Source organism: Vicia villosa, unplaced genomic scaffold (genome assembly GCF_029867415.1).
Source record: "Vicia villosa cultivar HV-30 ecotype Madison, WI unplaced genomic scaffold, Vvil1.0 ctg.001280F_1_1, whole genome shotgun sequence".
Taxonomy (NCBI): Eukaryota; Viridiplantae; Streptophyta; class Magnoliopsida; order Fabales; family Fabaceae; genus Vicia; species Vicia villosa.
In genome coordinates, this window is record NW_026705557.1 from 527,216 (window position 1) to 546,853 (window position 19,638).

A 19,638-nucleotide genomic window follows, 5' to 3' on the forward strand; every position below is an offset into this window, starting at 1 on the left:
ACAGTCTCTGTCACCCTTATCTTCATTAATCTTCCTTAGCAGAGTCTAGGATCCATGTTTTGTTTATCCTCAGTCAGTGTCAGCCTTCATCTTGGGCTTTAAACAAGAAGTCTCATTAGATAATCTTTCTGCCATCATTTTAACAAAAACCCCTGGAAAGGGTTAGCCTCCAAAATCACTTCTTCAAAAAACAAAGATCCATTTCTCTTAGGAGATAATTTCCCCAAAAGAGTCAAAACCCCTGGAAAGGGTTAGCCTCCAAAGTCAATTAATAAAAACCTGTTTAAAAGAATAAAACCCCTGGAAAGGGTTAGCTTCCAAAAAATCATTCTTTTCAAAAGATAAACTCACCAGCTGAGACAAAACCCCTGGAAAGGGTTAGCTTCCGAAAAATCAGTCTTTTAATAAATAAATCCTTCAGTAGAGTCAAAACCCAACAAAAATAGTTAGCCTCAACCTTGGGCTTCATACAAGGCACCAAAACAATAAAACTCCCTTGTTAATAGTCAGCCTCAACCTTGGGCATTGTGCAAGGCAGATAATAGAGTCTCCCCAGTGAGTCCTTCATCATTCAGGTAGCCACAACCTTGGGCTTTGTACAAGGCAGATAAACCATACTTCATGTGTCAAAGATTCCTAACATCTAGGATCTTTTCCCTATTAGAGTCATTCATACTCAGTCAGCCACAACCTTGGGCTTTGTACAAGGCAGAAAATAATATTTTTTTCTAGCTAGAGTCAGCCTCAATTCTGGGCTTTGTACAGAATACAAAGATTCCTTGTAATTAACCCCCAGTGGAGTCATCTCCCAGAGTCAATAAATAATACATTAATAAAAAAGCCTCAAGCTTGGGCCTCATACAAGCCAGTTAAAAATCAAATCTTTTATACAGTAGATAGACATAGCTTATCTCTATAGAGAGATCTTTCCTCTATCTCACCACATTCAAACAAACAAACATTACATTTCACTTTAATCAAGTCTCCCATTTAGGATTTTGAAAGGCATGAGCTGGCAGTAAAACCCAGACATGTGGTAACTTTCCCTAATTTGGATGAGCATTTTTCTTTCATTTAAGAGGCATTTGACTGGTATACTTGCACATACACAAGTAAGGTTCCCCTCTTTAATGAAATGAATTTAGTTATTCTGTCACTCTTTTAAATGTTTGTGGTGGAATAGTAGAAATACCTCTCTATAAAGATGACTTCATGTCTCTTTACTGTAAACAGAGATTTAATTCAAGCTTCAACCTTGAGCTTCAAGCAAGGCACCCAAAAATAATTAATAATTAATTAGTTCCCCGAACTACATTAAGCTCTGACTTCCTTTAGGGATATGTAGGCATGAGGTTCACAAGGAATCTCAGCGAGCTAATAAAATACCAAAAATAGTCAGTCTGTCTGTCTGTCTTTCTTTTATTCAATTCAATTCCTTCTCCTAATACAAAGGAGAAACTTTCCCAATAATCATTAGCAGCACAAACACATTTAGACACAGAGAAGGTTCCTGTAGAGTACTACAGATATGTAGGGTGCTTAAACTCTTCCCTATGTATAACCGACCTCCCGGACTCCAGAATTTCTAGTCTAGGTGAATCCCCACACTTAGCAAACTCCTAGGGTTTAGTTGAGATCTTTTTTTCCCTTTCCTACTCGTAGGACAAATAAGAAAGTTCGTGTGATATCGTAGGAAGAACTGAAACAAAATTCCTCCCACCACGGGCGCATTCTCCTTCCAAATTTCACGTGAAGGGTCTAGCGTGCCGTCCTCCCAAGTGAAACGGGGAGGTAAAAAAAACGACAACCACAGTTTGGAACAGGTTTAGATGTGGAAATGGTTGGATTGAACCATGGGAGTAAGCAAGATAACAGAGCTGGAAATTCTGTTTTCGCGCGCTTCGCGGCGCGAACTATAGGTAGCGGCGCGAACCATGCAGAAGAATTTTGGGGTTTTGGTTCTGCCATCTGTACACGGCGCGTACAAGGGTTCGCGGCGCGAACACTATGGGAATTTTGTGAGGTTTTCCACTGCCTGAGGTTGGCGGCGCGAATAACTGTTGGCGGCGCGAACTGAAGCCTTTTCTTAACAAAATTTAGTTTATTGAAATAAATTGTTTCGACCATAACTTTTGAACCGTAACTCTGTTTTAATCGCCGTTCGAAGCAGTAGGAGGCTAGAAGCGTGTACTTTCTAGTAGTGTAGGTTTTGGGAACAAAAGGGGATTTATTTAATCGAGAGTCGGGAGTTTGCTTGATTACTTGGGTTATTTATCGTTCGGAACCATGTGAACGGTATGCTTTTGGTATGATGAACATGTACTCTATAATTGTGATAAATTGCCATTGTTTATAGAAAATGATGATAATCGTTGGTTGAATCCTATTGCATGTGGATGGATATGCCTTTGTTATAATATGTTATATCAAAGAGGTTTGAATAACTTCATTGTTATATGATTAAAGGATAACTGAGGAAAACTAGGATTTGTTAGGTGTGTGTAACTTAACAAAGAAAACCTAGGATGAGACATTATATGGACATACGTGTGTTTAGAATTTTATGAAGAAAGGATAACAGGCCTAGTGATTTGCGTGAGCAATCACCATTGTATGACGTACTAATCGGAACTACTTTACTTCTTTATTTCTTTATTTTTCTTTTGAATGCTAATAGGCATTCCATGTGCAGAGAGGCACTATGCAGAGAGGCACTATTAATCTTGGCAGGTTTGTGTCATACCCCAATTTTTGACCCTAAAATCACACATCATTTGCATACCAATCATCAATCAAGAAGTTTTAACTTAGAGTTCTACTGGTGATGTTGTGCTCAATTCATCTGCAAGGGAATCATCGAGCACCCATGTTTTAGTCTTGTATATATTGTTCTACTAACCAAAATACCAAAAATATTGCCTTGTGCTTTTGTGTGTTTGTGTTTTGTAGGTACCAAGTCAAAACATCCATCAAAAGGAGCATTTTTCAACATTTTCACTATGCAAATCGATTTGCATAAGGTGTAAATCGATTTACACAACTGATTCTGCACCAGATTTGCTTCTGCCATCAGTGCAAATCGATTTGCATAAGACAGCAATCGATTTGCATAACTGTTTTTGCCCCAGATATTGCCTTTTTCAGCTATGTAAATAGATTTGCATAAGGTGCAAATCGATTGCACCAGTGCGAATTTGGAAAAATGAAGGCAAATTTCAGCTTTTTGAAGTGTTGACATCATTTGCAAGCATGGGAAGCATGACTTAGTTCTTACATTTGATTCTCTACATCATTTAATCCAATCCTAACTCCAAGCCACAAATTTTCCCAAGCCTAAGTGCTATAAATTGAGGCACTCCCCTCTTCATTTTTCAAGCTTTGATAGCCAAGAAAACTCTTGCTCTTTCTCTCCTCACCTCTTCCAAACCCCTCACTCAAAGCTCTTTTTCTTCCACACAAATTAGTGAGTCACATCTTGAACCTCACTAATTTAGAGCTAAACCTCAACATAAACACTACTTTTCTTCATCAATTGTGAGAGATCAAGGCTTGTGGTTGTGTGTTCTTGAAGAAGATTCAAAGTTTGTGAAAGATTTGGTAAAATTCTAGATCCATTCCATAATTCAAGATGTGATCCATTGTTGTTTATGCTTGATGCACCTTTGGTGCTATATTGATGAGATTTGCTTGCTTACTTGATACATTTTCGTGCACAAATTGATCCAAGATCACAAGGTGTTTGGTTTTATGTTTAAACAAGTTTTCTTCTCTTTATTTGCTGTTTTTTTGAAAACTGTGTTGTGCAAATCGATTTACATCTGGTGCAAATCGATTTACACAACTAAAAACTGCGCAAATTTTGAAAACAGAGTTATGCAAATCGATTTACACTCTGTGCAAATCGATTTACACTGGGCAGAATGTTGATTTTTGTGGTTTTTGACTTGTTTTTGGTTCTAACTCATCTTCTACTCCATTCTTTTGATATTTTCTTTGAATCACAAGTTAGAGGCCTAATTTCTCTCTAATTTCAATGGACTTAGGGCGTCGATAGGATGAGAATCCAAATCCGCAAAATTATGTGATTGAAATTATGGATGAAAGGAGCTTTTAATGTGGTTCCATCTTTTATTTCTTTTTATTTTGATCGATGAAAGTCTTAATACCTTGAGAATTCTTATGGATTCTTGGTAGAGACTAGATCACTCACCATTTTTCTTTTCGTGTGGTATTGCTTTCGGAAAACGATCTACATATCGTTCTTCTCGCATGCATTAGCACATAAAGTTTTGACCGGCCTCGTTGTAGGGTGATTTCTACATAAATCACTTGGCGATCTGCTTAACATAGCGCAATATTTCGTGTCCCGAATAAAAAAGATCAAATATGGAAGAGAATTGTATGCAGTTGATTTAAGACTTGTGGAGGTTTTTATCGTGTAGTCGCTATGATTTTATCAAGCTTCTGATAAACCCCATTGACTTTAAATCCAAGAACATCCTTCACTCACCATCGATCTTCATTTTGATAACATACTTGACAAGTTTCAAGATGGTTATCTTTGACATCTAACAATTGACTTTAATTCCCGCACTTTTATTATATTGCTCTTTATATTTCTCGCTTTATCGTTTTATTTTATCATTACATCATATTTACATTCCGCTATTTTACCTTTGTCCATTCGGGCGTTTATATTCCGCTATTTTCTCTTTGTCCATTTGGACATATGTTTATGTTTCCGCCATTTTCTCTTTGTCCACTTGGACCATACTTTACTTTTATGCTAAAACACTAATAAATAACAAAAATCTAAAAAACACTTAAGGCTCTCTTTTGGACTATTGGTTACTATCCCTAGCATTTTGGAGATTCGGACTTATGGACTTAGTACCTCTGGACCCTTATGATATTGTTACTCTGCTGTTATTCTGTCTGTCTGGCACTGGATTGTTGTCTGTTTATGTGTGCAGGTATTTCCTTGAAAGCCCTTGATGGTTAAATCCAAGGCATTGAGATAAGGATTTTACCCGAAAACAGCCGTTACTCTGCCCGATTTTCGTCAGAATTTTAATGTGCTTAATGCGAAATGGTGCTAAGATAATAAATTCATCTGGATCCCCACGTGATAATGTTGGTTTAGTATTGATATTCCAAAGGATGGGAAATCTACCTTGACTCACAATGTCAAGTGTTGGCTTCTTACTTCGGTTAGACCGTTTCTTTCCTTAGCTTTTATTTTACGCAATAGGATAGCCTCTTCATCTCCTCCCACTTCTTAAATTTTCAAAATCTTCTCCCTTTTTCAAAAACCTTCTTATGTTTGCAATCTTTTCAAAACCGTTTTCTTTAAAATATCTTTTGCCCTTAGTGGCCTTTTCCTCTTTTTCTTCAAAAAGTTTAGACACCGTTAATTGTCGAAACGAGTGGTTATACCCCACGATTTTGAAATTGATTGATATGATGAGATCTTTTCCGCGTGAGAGAGCTAGTGGCATACTCGTCGATTTTATCCGAGTTGGAGCCCTTCTTTCATTAGCGATGCAAAGAACTCGTTTGTTCTCATGCTCAAGATCAATGGCTGAGTATTTCTCTCCGACGACAATAAAGTGTTTATTCGTTTTTTTTAAAAAATGTTTTCCCTTTTAAGCGGAACTACATTAGCTCTGACTTCTCCATTGCACCGAGGAGGTATGTAGGCCCAAGGCTTAACGCCTTGCCGAGCTTATTTTTAAAATAAAACAAACCCTTTTTTTTAGCACACACACAACACAGATTTTCAAAAAGGTTCCTGTGGAGTACCACAGATATGAGGGGTGCTTTAAACCTTCCCCTCATATAATCAACACCCGAACTTGAGTTCTCTTTCTTGTTTTAAAAACAAAACTTTGGGTTTTTCATTCTTTTCCCTTTTCCTTTGAAAAAATAAAGCGCGGTGGCGATTTCAAACGAAATATTGATTCGAGTCAATCCTATGGCTTCGATATCAGATTTTCCCCGCTACAGAAAAATGGCGACTTCACTGGGGAGACAGTTTTAAGTGTGTTAAGCCTATTTTTGGTTATCTGTGTGCTTTATCTGTATATATTGTTGTGTGCTTTGTTTGTTTACCTTCTTTTTTTTCTTTTTTTGGTGCTCGATGGTTCCTCTGTGATGAGATAAAGTTCTAACCCGAACTTTGGTGAGTAACTTGAGATAGGAGGTGGTAAGACCAATAGTCGCATGTCAGGAGCAATCCTTACCATGAGCGTCATATGGTGGAACCCCAATCAGTGGAGGCCTCATGGAAGGTAGTAGAGGTTGTTACGAACCATCGTGATAACGCTATTACTTTCAATAGTGAGTGTCCGTAGAAGCTGAATGGCCTAGAACCTTTTTAACCAATCTAAGCCTTTTTAGGATGTAGTGCAGAAACAAGATCAAGTACCAATTTGAGCTTGTTGTCATGCGATACTACGCTCAGACGAGGTCTTTTTAGGCATATTATTGGCGCCCATGAGCAATTGTGCGTGCCGGTAATATCCGATAGAAGATTGAAAACTCTGGGAACCTTTGTAGAACCCGATTGGCAGGTACAAAACTCCTTAGATCACGCCTTGTGAGATGGGTAGACCCATGGCTCCATGCTCGTGACGTCGAACCTAAGAACCTGGACTATGTGATTTTTGTGTGATTTGATGTGATCTTGTGTGCTCTTGATTGTGATTGATGCATAAACCATGCATTCATGCATTCATAAAAATGACATTCACAAATGGTTTTCAAGGAACTTAGAGACATTTTTTGTAAACATCACAGGTACCATGGATCAAAAGAGAAGCATCAAGAAGTACACTTTTCGGAATTCAAGTGCAAAAGAATTGAAAGAGCTAGCAACTTTGGTTCCTAATCTTGACAACTTCAAAAGCCGTTATGGGAAATTGATCTCTATCTTGAAGACCAAAGTGGAAAAGGGGATTCTTGAGACTCTTGTGCAGTTTTATGACCCAGTTTATCATTGTTTCACCTTTCCTGATTATCAACTTATGCCCACTTTGGAGGAGTATTCATATTGGATTGGTTTGCCCGTTACGAATGATATACCGTTTAGTGGTCTGGAGAAAGAGCCTCAGGTTGATGAGATAGCAGAGCTTCTTCAGTTGAAAATATCAGATGTGAAAGCAAACATGACCAAAAAAGGAGGAATTTGGGGGTTGACTTCTAAGTTCTTGATTGGAAAGGCTTCTATGTTGGCTAGTAAAGAAAGTATGATTGCTTTTGAGACATTTTTGGCCTTGCTTATCTATGGTTTGATACTCTTTCCCAACATTGACAATTTTGTCGATGTTAATGCTATTCGGATCTTCATGATTGGGAATCCTATACCTACTTTGCTTGGGGATACTTATCATTCCATTCACCATAGGAATGATAAGAAAGGTGGACTTATCAACTGTTGCACTTCTTTGCTTTATAAGTGGTTTATTTCTCACTTACCTCAGACTAAGAATTTCTTGAACAATCCTGATGGTCTCTCATGGTCTCAGAAGATCATGCCTCTTACTAATGGGAATATCCATTGGTACAATCCTGCTTATGACATTGGTGAGATTATTGATCGTTGTGGAGAATTCCCTAATGTACCTCTTCTTGGTATACAAGGAGGAATTACCTACAACCCCATTCTTGCAAGGCGTCAATTTTGTTATCCCATGAAGGAGCGACCCACTAGTATTCTTGTGTCAGGAATCTTCTATCTTAATCAAGATGGAAATTCGGATATGAGAAATCGGTTTGTGCGTGCTTGGCACCATGTTGATAGGAAGAGACATTTGGGAACGAAACAATGTGTTGCTCTCAAAGACTACACTGATTGGGTTCAAGCTAGAGCTCATACTTTTCAGATGCCTTATTTACTTGAGGAGCCTTCTCTACCCATTACTCCACCATTATCTTTCATTACTCCTATTGAAAGTAGTGAGGGGCATCTAGAGCCCGTGGCTAAGATGAGATTGGAGAGAGACGCTTGGGAGAAGAAATTCCATGCTTCAGAAAGGGAGAATAAGGAGTTGAAGATACATTTGAAAGAAAAGGATGAAATGCTTGATATACAAGATGGTTGGTTGATGGAAAAGGATGATCAAATCCGTCATCAAGAAGAGTTGCTTCAACAACATGGAGAAAAGCGAAAGAGACAACAAGAAGATTCAGTTGCATGGAAGGAAGTTGCTGATAAGCTGATGGTCGAGAATGCTCATTTGAAGGCCTTTTATGAAGATGAGTTAGAGAAGCTCCGTAGGAAGCTGCAGAGAGGAGTTGGATCTCCATCAGAAGTGTTCCCTTCTAGTTTCTAGCTTTTCCTTTATTTTGTAATTTTGGATCTTTGAATCCTTTTGTAAGCTTTTCTATTATTAATGAAGAATGTTATTATGTTTTATGTTGTTTTTTCTAATGTTTACAATCAATGTCTTAAAGTTCCTTGAAAACCAATAATAATAAAAATCATTTGCATTGCATTTCATGCATCATTCTGCATTTTGGTCTTGCTTCCGAAAGTATTCCCGAGGTCTTATTCAGTGTTCTTCATACAGAATTGAATCAAGCTGTCTCACCGGTATAATACTCGAGCTAACTGCAAGAGGAAGATGGAAGGTCTTGAACAAGAGAATCGTGAGCTACGCGAAGAGGTTGTTACTTTGAGATCTGGTGTGGATCATCTCACTGCTCTGGTTGAGACATTGATGGCTGCTCAGAATCAGAATCAGAACCAAGTTCCTCCTCCCAATGCCCAAGCTCAGGGTCAGACCACTGTGATTTCCGAAATTGCTGCTACAACCATTCCTGCTGTTCCTATTGGTGCTACTCAGCAACGTATGCCTAATGGATATCCCTGGGGCATGCCTGAAGGTTATTTGTCTGTTCCTGAGATGACTCGTCCGTTGACTCCTGTTATGGTCAACACGTCCCCTGTTGTTCATACTGGTCCTTTTGTTCCAGAGCCCATTTATGATGCTGCTCCAAGTGAAATTCATGACAGAATGGATGGTTTCCAAGATCAGTTTGAAGAACTGCAGAAAGAGATGAAAGCTCTTCGTGGGAAAGAACTGTTTGGAAAGAATGTGCATGATCTTTGCCTTGTTCCCAATGTGAAAGTACCTGCTAAGTTCAAACTGCCTGAATTTGAGAAGTATAAAGGAAACTCCTGCCCTCAGGCACATCTGGTGATGTATGTAAGGAAGATGTCCACTCACACTGATGATCAACGTCTGTTGATTCACTATTTCCAAGACAGTTTGACTGGAGCTGCTTCTAAGTGGTATATGGGCCTTGATAGCACCCATATTCGCACTTTCAATGACTTAGCCGAAGCGTTTGTGAAACAATACAAGTATAATGTGGACATGGCTCCTGATAGAGATCAATTGCGAGCTATGATGCTGAAAGAAAAGGAATCCTTCAAGGAATATGCTCAGAGATGGCGTGAGGTTGCCGCCCAAGTGATTCCTCCGATGGAAGAGAAAGAGATGACTAAGATTTTTCTGAAGACTCTTGGTCCATTTTACTATGAAAAGATGATTGCAAGTGCTCCTGTAGACTTCACCGAAATGGTGGGTATGGGTGTCAGGTTGGAAGAAGCTGTGCGAGAAGGTCGTCTGGTTCGGAATGACAATTCGTCTGGTGGTGCGAAGAAGTATGGTTCTTCATTCCAGAAGAAGAAAGAATCAGATGCTAATACTGTTTCTCATGGGAGGAATAATCGATTCAGAAATCAATCTCAGCAAGTGGCGTCAGTTACTCCTGTTATGAATTCAGTGCCTGTGGCTCCTGTTAATCAACAACCAGTAAGGCGGAATCCGTATCCTCGAGTTAATGTTGATCCTATCCCCATGACGTACACTGAATTGTATCCTGCTCTAATTCATTAGAAACTGGTTCAACCAAGGTCACCACCTCCTGTTCCAGAGAAACTCCCTTGGTGGTATAAAGCTGATGCCACTTGTGCTTTTCATCAGAACGCTCCTGGGCATGACCTCGAGAATTGTTGGCCTTTGAAGAATGAAGTTCAGAGATTGGTCCGTTCTGGAATGCTTTCTTTCCGTGATATTGGCCCAAATGTGCAAAACAATCCGTTGCCAACTCATGAAGCGTCTGCTGTGAATATGGTGCATGGATGTCCTGGGAAGTATAAGATTTATCGGGTGGAACACATCAGAGGATCATTGGTAGAGATGCATGCCACTCTGTGTGAGTATAGTCATTATGAGCATAATCATGCTGCTTGTAGGATTTGTTCAGTTAATCCTCGAGGGTGTTACGTTGTGAAAAGAGATTTACAAGAGATGATAGATCAAAGGCTCATTGAGATTCTGAGGGATAGAGATGAAGATGATGTCAATGTGATTGAACCATGCTTTGAAATTCCGGAATGTGTAGAGATTGGATGAGATTTTGAAGCTTATCAAGATGAGTGATTATAAGATTGTGGATCAGTTGCATCGTACTCCGTACAAGATCTCTATAATGGAGCTGCTGACGAGTTCTCCTGCTCATAGGGATTCTTTAATGAAGATACTTGATCAAGCCTTTGTGGATCAAGATGTGACGCTGGATCAGTTTAATGGGGTTGTGAGTAATATCACTGCATGTAACAATCTGAGCTTCAGTGATGAAGATTTGCCTGAGGAAGGAAGGAATCATAATTTGGCTTTGCATATCTCCGTTAGTTGCAAAGAGGACTCAATGTCTAATGTGTTGATTGATACTGGATCATCTCTGAATGTCATGCCAAAATCCACTCTTGCCAAGCTGTCTTATGGTGGCACGCCAATGAGATTTAGCAATGTGATTGTCAAAGCTTTTGATGGATCGAAGAAATCAGTGGTTGGAGAGGTTGATTTGCCTATTGGTATTGGACCGTTTGTCTTCAAGATTACTTTTCAAGTGATGGATATTTTCCCTGCGTACAGTTGCTTATTGGGACGCCCATGGATCCATGAGGCTGGGGCAGTTACTTCGACTCTCCACCAAAAGTTGAAATTTGTGAAAGATGGAAAGATGGTTGTTGTGAATGGAGAACAAGCTTTGCTGATTAGTCATCTCTCTTCGTTCCGTACCATAGAGGCTGATGAAGCAGTCATTGGAACTGCATTCCAAGCCCTGTCTGTTAATGATGAATTCAAAAAGGATGAAGCTTCCATTGCCTCCTTCAAAGATGCTCAACTGGTAGTTCAGAATGGACATTCAGGAGTTTGAGGACAAGTGATGAGTCTTCAAGAGAACAAGAATAGAGCTGGTCTGGGATTTTCTGCCTCAGACAAGTCTGTGATGAAGCCTGAATCTGCTTTTCGTTCTTATCAGGAGATGTTCCATAGTGCTGGGTTTCTACATCCGACTCCTCCAGAAGTGAATGCCATTGCTGAAGATGAATCAGAGCCAGAAGTGCCAAACTTTGTGACCCATGGAAAGATGATTAAGAATTGGATCACCATTGACATTCCTGAGTGTACTCATGCTTCAAAGTAATTTGCTTTTATGTTTTTCAAAATCCTTTCATTCTGCCCAAGATGAAAGTGAAGTTGTTGGGGCTGTTTTCTGTTTGTTTTAAACATTAAAATCATCAATAAAAGTCATTTTGTTTCTGCATATACATGCTTTTTACCTTTTTGCTTTTTCTGGAAAGTGATAACACAAAAAACCTTAAAAAATGTTTTCATTTTTTCCATAATCTGCACGATTACATGTTTGCATATATCTTTCCTTTTCCTGAAATAATAATCACTTCTGCAGATTAATCAATAAAACCGTTGAAAGTAATGACCCTGAACCCTCTCCTAACTTCGAGTTTCCTGTGTATGAGGCGGAGGAAGAAAGTGATGAATGTATTCCTGATGAGATTTCCCGACTGCTTGAGCACGAGGAAGACACCATTCAGCCATATAAAGAGCCGTTAGAAGTCATCAACTTGGGTTCTGAAGAAGATAAAAAGGAAGTCAAGATTGGGGCACTGCTTGGTCAAGATGTTAAGAAGAGGATGGTAGAGCTTCTTAAAGAGTATGTTGACATTTTTGCGTGGTCCTACCAAGATATGCCTGGGTTGGACACAGATATTGTGGAGCATCGTTTGCCGTTGAAACCTGAATGTCCTCCTGTCAAGCAAAAGCTAAGAAGAAGTCATCCTGATATGGCAGAAAAGATTAAGAATGAGGTCTTGAAACAAATAGACGCAGGTTTCCTTGTCACTTCAGTATATCCTCAATGGATTGCCAATATAGTGCCTGTTCCGAAGAAAGACGGAAAAGTTCGCATGTGTGTTGATTATAGAGATTTGAATAAAGCCAGTCCGAAAGATGATTTTCCTCTACCTCACATCGATATGTTGGTAGATAGCACGGCAAAGTTTGAGGTTTTCTCCTTTATGGATGGTTTTTCAGGATACAACCAGATTAAGATGGCACCTGAAGACATGGAAAAGACAACATTTATTACACCATGGGGGACATTCTGTTACAAAGTGATGCCTTTTGGGTTGAAGAATGCCGGTGCGACGTATCAGAGGGCCATGACCACTCTTTTCCATGATATGATGCACACAGAAATTGAGGTCTATGTGGATGATATGATTGCCAAGTCCCAGTCAGAGGAGGGGCACATGGAGGATCTTTTAAAGTTGTTTCAGCGTTTGAGAAAGTATCGTCTCCGCTTAAATCCAAACAAATGTACTTTTGGTGTCCGTTCTGGAAAATTATTGGGTTTTGTTGTCAGTCAGAGAGGAATTGAAGTGGATCCTGATAAAGTCAAAGCAATTCAGGAAATGCCAGCACCAAAGACTGAGAAACAAGTGAGAGGTTTCCTCGGACGTTTGAATTATATCTCCAGGTTCATTTCCAATATGATTGCTACCTATGAGCCAATCTTCAAGTTGTTAAAGAAAAATCAGGGATGTGTGTGGAATGAAGATTGTCAGAATGCTTTTGACAACATCAAAGAATATCTGCTTGAACCTCCCATTTTGCTCCCTACAGCTGAGGGAAGACCTCTGATTATGTACCTTACAGTGCTTGAAAGTTCAATGGGATGCGTGTTGGGTCAGCATGACGAGTCTGGTCGAAAAGAGTATGCAATATACTACCTTAGCAAAAAGTTTACCGAGTGCGAAACAAGATACTCGCTGCTTGAGAAAACTTGCTGTGCTTTGGTGTGGGCTGCTCGCCGACTAAGACAGTATATGTTGAACCACACCACCCTATTGATTTCCAAAATGGATCCAATTAAGTATGTATTTGAGAAACCTGCATTAACTGGAAGGATTGCTCGCTGGAAAATGTTGTTATCAGAATATGATATTGAATACCGAGCTCAGAAAGCTATGAAAGGAAGTGTGTTGGCAGAGTATCTCGCTCACCAACCAATTGATGATCGTCAATCTATCAGAATGGACTTCCCAGATGAAGATATAATGTATTTGAGATCTCAAGATTGGGATGAACCATTGCCAGAAGAAGGACCAGATCCTGAATCCAAGTGGGGTTTAATTTTTGATGGAGCTTCTAATGTTCATGGCCATGGAATTGGCGCCATTATTGTCACACCGCATGGGTCACATGTACCTTTCACTGCAAGGATATGTTTTGACTGTACGAATAATATTGTTGAGTATGAAGCTTGCATTATGGGACTTGAAGAGGCCATTAATCTGAGAATTAAGATTCTTGATGTTTATGGAGATTCTGCGCTTGTGATTAATCAGATTAAAGGAGAATGGGAAACTCGTCATCCTGGCTTGATCCCTTACAAAGATTACGCCAGAAGGCTATTGACGTTCTTTAACAAAGTTGAATTCCACCACATCCCTCGAGATGAGAATCAAATGGCTGATGCATTAGCCACATTGTCCTCCATGTACAAAGTGAACTTCCATAATGAGGAACCTCAGATTACAATCAGGCGTCTTGATAGACCTGCTCATGTATTTGCAGTTGAGGAATCAACAGATGAAAAGCCTTGGTATTTCGATATTAAGCACTTCCTTCAGACTCAAGAGTACCCACTTGGGGCATCGAATAAGGATAAGAAAACTTTGAGGAGATTGGCTGGCAGTTTCTTCATCAATGCTGATGTTTTGTATAAAAGGAATTATGACATGGTTTTGCTCAGATGCGTGGATAGACACGAAGCAGACATATTGATGCATGAAATCCATGAAGGTTCTTTTGGTACTCATGCCAGTGGACATTCGATGGCTAAAAAGATGCTTAGAGCAGGTTACTATTGGCTGACAATGGAATCTGATTGCTATAAGTTTGTAAAGAAGTGTCACAAGTGTCAGGTGTATGCTGACAAGATTCATGTGCCTCCGACACTTCTCAATGTTATTTCTTATCCATGGCCTTTCTCTATGTGGGGTATCGATATGATTGGCATGATTGAACCCAAGGCTTCGAACGGACATCGATTCATCCTGGTAGCAATCGATTACTTTACCAAGTGGGTAGAAGCTACTTCATATGCTAATGTGACAAAGCAAGTTGTGGTTAGATTTATCAAGAACAACATCATCTGCAGATATGGTGTACCGAGCAAGATCATTACTGATAATGGCTCGAATCTGAACAACAGCATGATGAGAGAACTGTGTGAAAGTTTCAAGATTGAACATCACAACTCTTCGCCTTATAGGCCCAAGATGAATGGAGCTGTCGAAGCAGCAAATAAGAATATTAAGAAGATTGTGCAAAAGATGGTTGTTACGTACAAGGACTGGCACGAGATGCTCCCGTTTGCTTTGCATGGGTACCGTACATCTGTTCGTACTTCAACCGGGGCAACCCCCTTTTCTTTGGTTTACGGTATGGAAGCAGTGCTCCCCATTGAGGTTGAGATTCCATCGTCGAGAGTTTTAATGGAAACCAAGTTATCTGAGGCTGAGTGGTGTCAGAGCAGGTTTGATCAATTGAATTTGATAGAAGAAAAGAGAATGACGGCTTTATGCCATGGTCAGTTGTACCAGAAAAGAATGAAGAAAGCTTTTGATAAGAAGGTTCGACCTCGTGTATTCAGAGAAGGCGACCTCGTGCTCAAAAGGATCTTGTCTTTCACCTCCGATTCAAGGGGCAAGTGGACTCCTAATTTTGAAGGACCCTACGTTGTTAAGAAAGCCTTCTCTGGCGGTGCATTAATTCTTACAACTATGGATGGAGAGGAGCTCCCACGTCCCGTGAATGCTGATGTAGTCAAGAAATACTTCGCCTAAAAACAATAAAAGAACAGCTCGCTAAGTTGAAAACCCGAAAGGGCGGCTTAGGCAAAAAAGAGCGTCTCGGTGGATTGAAAACCCGAAAGGGCGGTCCAGGCAAAAATTAGAGACATAAACAGAATAAAATACCCGGTGGACTGAAAACCCGAAGGGACGGTCCAGGCAAAATTTAGGGATTCATGGCAAGTAACTACATCAAACAAGACTTGATCATCAGCAGTCATCTGTTTATCATAAAGAAGTTCAACACATTTCAACGGAAGCCTTTGCTCAGGAATTCCAAGTTAAGAGAAAGGACGGGGTCATTACATTTCAATGTACCTTTTCCACAAAATTACCACTTTCCAAACTTTGTAATAATCCATGGGGTCTTGCCTTTTGGAGGCTACCATTCTATTAAAAAAGTTTGAGCCTTTACCTTTTATTGGCAATCTTATTTTCTTTCATATCTCTCGAAATGTCATTTATTGTTGATAGTAATTTTTGAAACAAAAAGAAAATTGATCTCAACAAAATCCTTTTTTGAAATATATAAAAGGAAGTTTTACTTTGATTCAGGAGTGCATTACAAGGAATGGATATGTTGATATATTCATATGCAAAAGAAAAAGAATGTGTTCCACTCAATGCACCTTTGGCCTGGTTCGAATATGGTGTAGAGCTTAACTGTTTTGTTCTCTCAACTCCAATGTTCCCTAGTGTTGGGTAGCATTTATTCTGAAGCCATCAAAAGATTGTTATAGCAGTTTCTGCTCTGGTGTTTAGCTTGAGACATGCTTGATTATGTTATTTTTGTACTCCAGCTCTTGAGTTAATTCTTGTGTTAAGTTTTGGCAGCATATGCATCATTAACATGCATCAAAAACAGTCATACATTCACATTTGCTATCATGAAGTTTACTGTCAAACAGATTGCTCTTTCATTTAGAGTGTCTTAAGCAGAAAAAGCTCACTTTCCTTGAAAATCCCCACTGAATTTGTTTCTCTGTGGATAATATGTTTTAGTTATTCTGTTCAGATGTCTACGAACAGAAGACCAGTGAGTTCCTCCCTCACTTAGTCCAGTCTTTTTGACAGCTTCTTTTCATTTGGTCATGGATTGAATTTTGGTTGCTGGACGATGAATATTGAGATTATGCATTTGTGTTTGCATCCTCAAATCATTGAAAAAGTATTATTGATTGCTCTTCACCATCATTGGTACAATGGGGCATCTCTTCACCTTCAGTGGAACGTTGGTGTATTTTGTTATCTTCATCGTCAGTGGTACGTCGATGTATTTCTCTTCAATACCTTCAGTGGAACGTTGGTATATTTTATCGTCAGTGGTACGTCGATGTATTTCTCTTCAATACCTTCAGTGGAACGTTGGTATGTGTTATCGTTAGTGGTACGGCGATACATCTCTTTCTACCTCCAGTGGGACGTTGGTAGTTCACCTTCAGTGGAACGTTGGTGTATTTTGTTATCTTCATCGTCAGTGGTACGTCGATGTATTTCTCTTCAATACCTTCAGTGGAACGTTGGTATGTGTTATCGTTAGTGGTACGGCGATACATCTCTTTCTACCTCCAGTGGGACGTTGGTAGTTCACCTTCAGTGGAACGTTGGTGTATTTTGTTATCTTTATCGTCAGTGGTACGTCGATGTATTTCTCTTCAATACCTTCAGTGGAACGTTGGTATGTGTTATCGTTAGTGGTACGGCGATATATCTTTTTCTACCTCCAGTGGGACGTTGGTAGTTCACCTTTATTGGAACGTAGGTGTATTTTGTTATCTTCATCATCAGTGGTACGATGATGTGTTTTCTGTTAATGGAAGATTGGCATTCTGATTCAGGATGCATATTTTTCTCATCCCCAGTGAAAGAGGATGCACCTTTTCTCATCTCCAGCGAAAGGTGATGCTTTAACCTCTCTGGTGCGAAATGTTTTCCCCAGAGAAGTCTCTTTTCCCACCAAAGTTTTGTCTCTCCAACAAGGTCTTGCCTTTCCCCAGCGGAGTTATACCAGCAAGACATTTTGTTTTCCCCAGCGGAGTTCCTTTTGCTCCCCGGTGTTGTCGTGTTTTATCCTCACCATATGCATTCATCAAACATTGCATAGCATCTTAGGTTCAAAAATTGTGTTTTATATATTTAAGTCTCTTCAATTTCGTCAAAACGAAGATTTCCAATCATCGTATCTCCGAATCGAAGAAACTTAAATTGGGGCATCTGTCATACCCCAATTTTTGACCCTAAAATCACACATCATTTGCATACCAATCATCAATCAAGAAGTTTTAACTTAGAGTTCTACTGGTGATGTTGTGCTCAATTCATCTGCAAGGGAATCATCGAGCACCCATGTTTTAGTCTTGTATATATTGTTCTACTAACCAAAATACCAAAAATATTGCCTTGTGCTTTTGTGTGTTTGTGTTTTGTAGGTACCAAGTCAAAACATCCATCAAAAGGAGCATTTTTCAACATTTTCACTATGCAAATCGATTTGCATAAGGTGTAAATCGATTTACACAACTGATTCTGCACCAGATTTGCTTCTGCCATCAGTGCAAATCGATTTGCATAAGACAGCAATCGATTTGCATAACTGTTTTTGCCCCAGATATTGCCTTTTTCAGCTATGTAAATAGATTTGCATAAGGTGCAAATCGATTGCACCAGTGCGAATTTGGAAAAATGAAGGCAAATTTCAGCTTTTTGAAGTGTTGACATCATTTGCAAGCATGGGAAGCATGACTTAGTTCTTACATTTGATTCTCTACATCATTTAATCCAATCCTAACTCCAAGCCACAAAATTTCCCAAGCCTAAGTGCTATAAATTGAGGCACTCCCCTCTTCATTTTTCAAGCTTTGATAGCCAAGAAAACTCTTGCTCTTTCTCTCCTCACCTCTTCCAAACCCCTCACTCAAAGCTCTTTTTCTTCCACACAAATTAGTGAGTCACATCTTGAACCTCACTAATTTAGAGCTAAACCTCAACATAAACACTACTTTTCTTCATCAATTGTGAGAGATCAAGGCTTGTGGTTGTGTGTTCTTGAAGAAGATTCAAAGTTTGTGAAAGATTTGGTAAAATTCTAGATCCATTCCATAATTCAAGATGTGATCCATTGTTGTTTATGCTTGATGCACCTTTGGTGCTATATTGATGAGATTTGCTTGCTTACTTGATACATTTTCGTGCACAAATTGATCCAAGATCACAAGGTGTTTGGTTTTATGTTTAAACAAGTTTTCTTCTCTTTATTTGCTGTTTTTTTGAAAATTGTGTTGTGCAAATCGATTTACATCTGGTGCAAATCGATTTACACAACTAAAAACTGCGCAAATTTTGAAAACAGAGTTATGCAAATCGATTTACACTCTGTGCAAATCGATTTACACTGGGCAGAATGTTGATTTTTGTGGTTTTTGACTTGTTTTTGGTTCTAACTCATCTTCTACTCCATTCTTTTGATATTTTCTTTGAATCACAAGTTAGAGGCCTAATTTCTCTCTAATTTCAATGGACTTAGGGCGTCGATAGGATGAGAATCCAAATCCGCAAAATTATGTGATTGAAATTATGGATGAAAGGAGCTTTTAATGTGGTTCCATCTTTTATTTCTTTTTATTTTGATCGATGAAAGTCTTAATACCTTGAGAATTCTTATGGATTCTTGGTAGAGACTAGATCACTCACCATTTTTCTTTTCGTGTGGTATTGCTTTCGGAAAACGATCTACATATCGTTCTTCTCGCATGCATTAGCACATAAAGTTTTGACCGGCCTCGTTGTAGGGTGATTTCTACATAAATCACTTGGCGATCTGCTTAACATAGCGCAATATTTCGTGTCCCGAATAAAAAAGATCAAATATGGAAGAGAATTGTATGCGGTTGATTTAAGACTTGTGGAGGTTTTTATCGTGTAGTCGCTATGATTTTATCAAGCTTCTGATAAACCCCATTGACTTTAAATCCAAGAACATCCTTCACTCACCATCGATCTTCATTTTGATAACATACTTGACAAGTTTCAAGATGGTTATCTTTGACATCTAACAATTGACTTTAATTCCCGCACTTTTATTATATTGCTCTTTATATTTCTCGCTTTATCGTTTTATTTTATCATTACATCATATTTACATTCCGCTATTTTACCTTTGTCCATTCGGGCGTTTATATTCCGCTATTTTCTCTTTGTCCATTTGGACATATGTTTATGTTTCCGCCATTTTCTCTTTGTCCACTTGGACCATACTTTACTTTTATGCTAAAACACTAATAAATAACAAAAATCTAAAAAACACTTAAGGCTCTCTTTTGGACTATTGGTTACTATCCCTAGCATTTTGGAGATTCGGACTTATGGACTTAGTACCTCTGGACCCTTATGATATTGTTACTCTG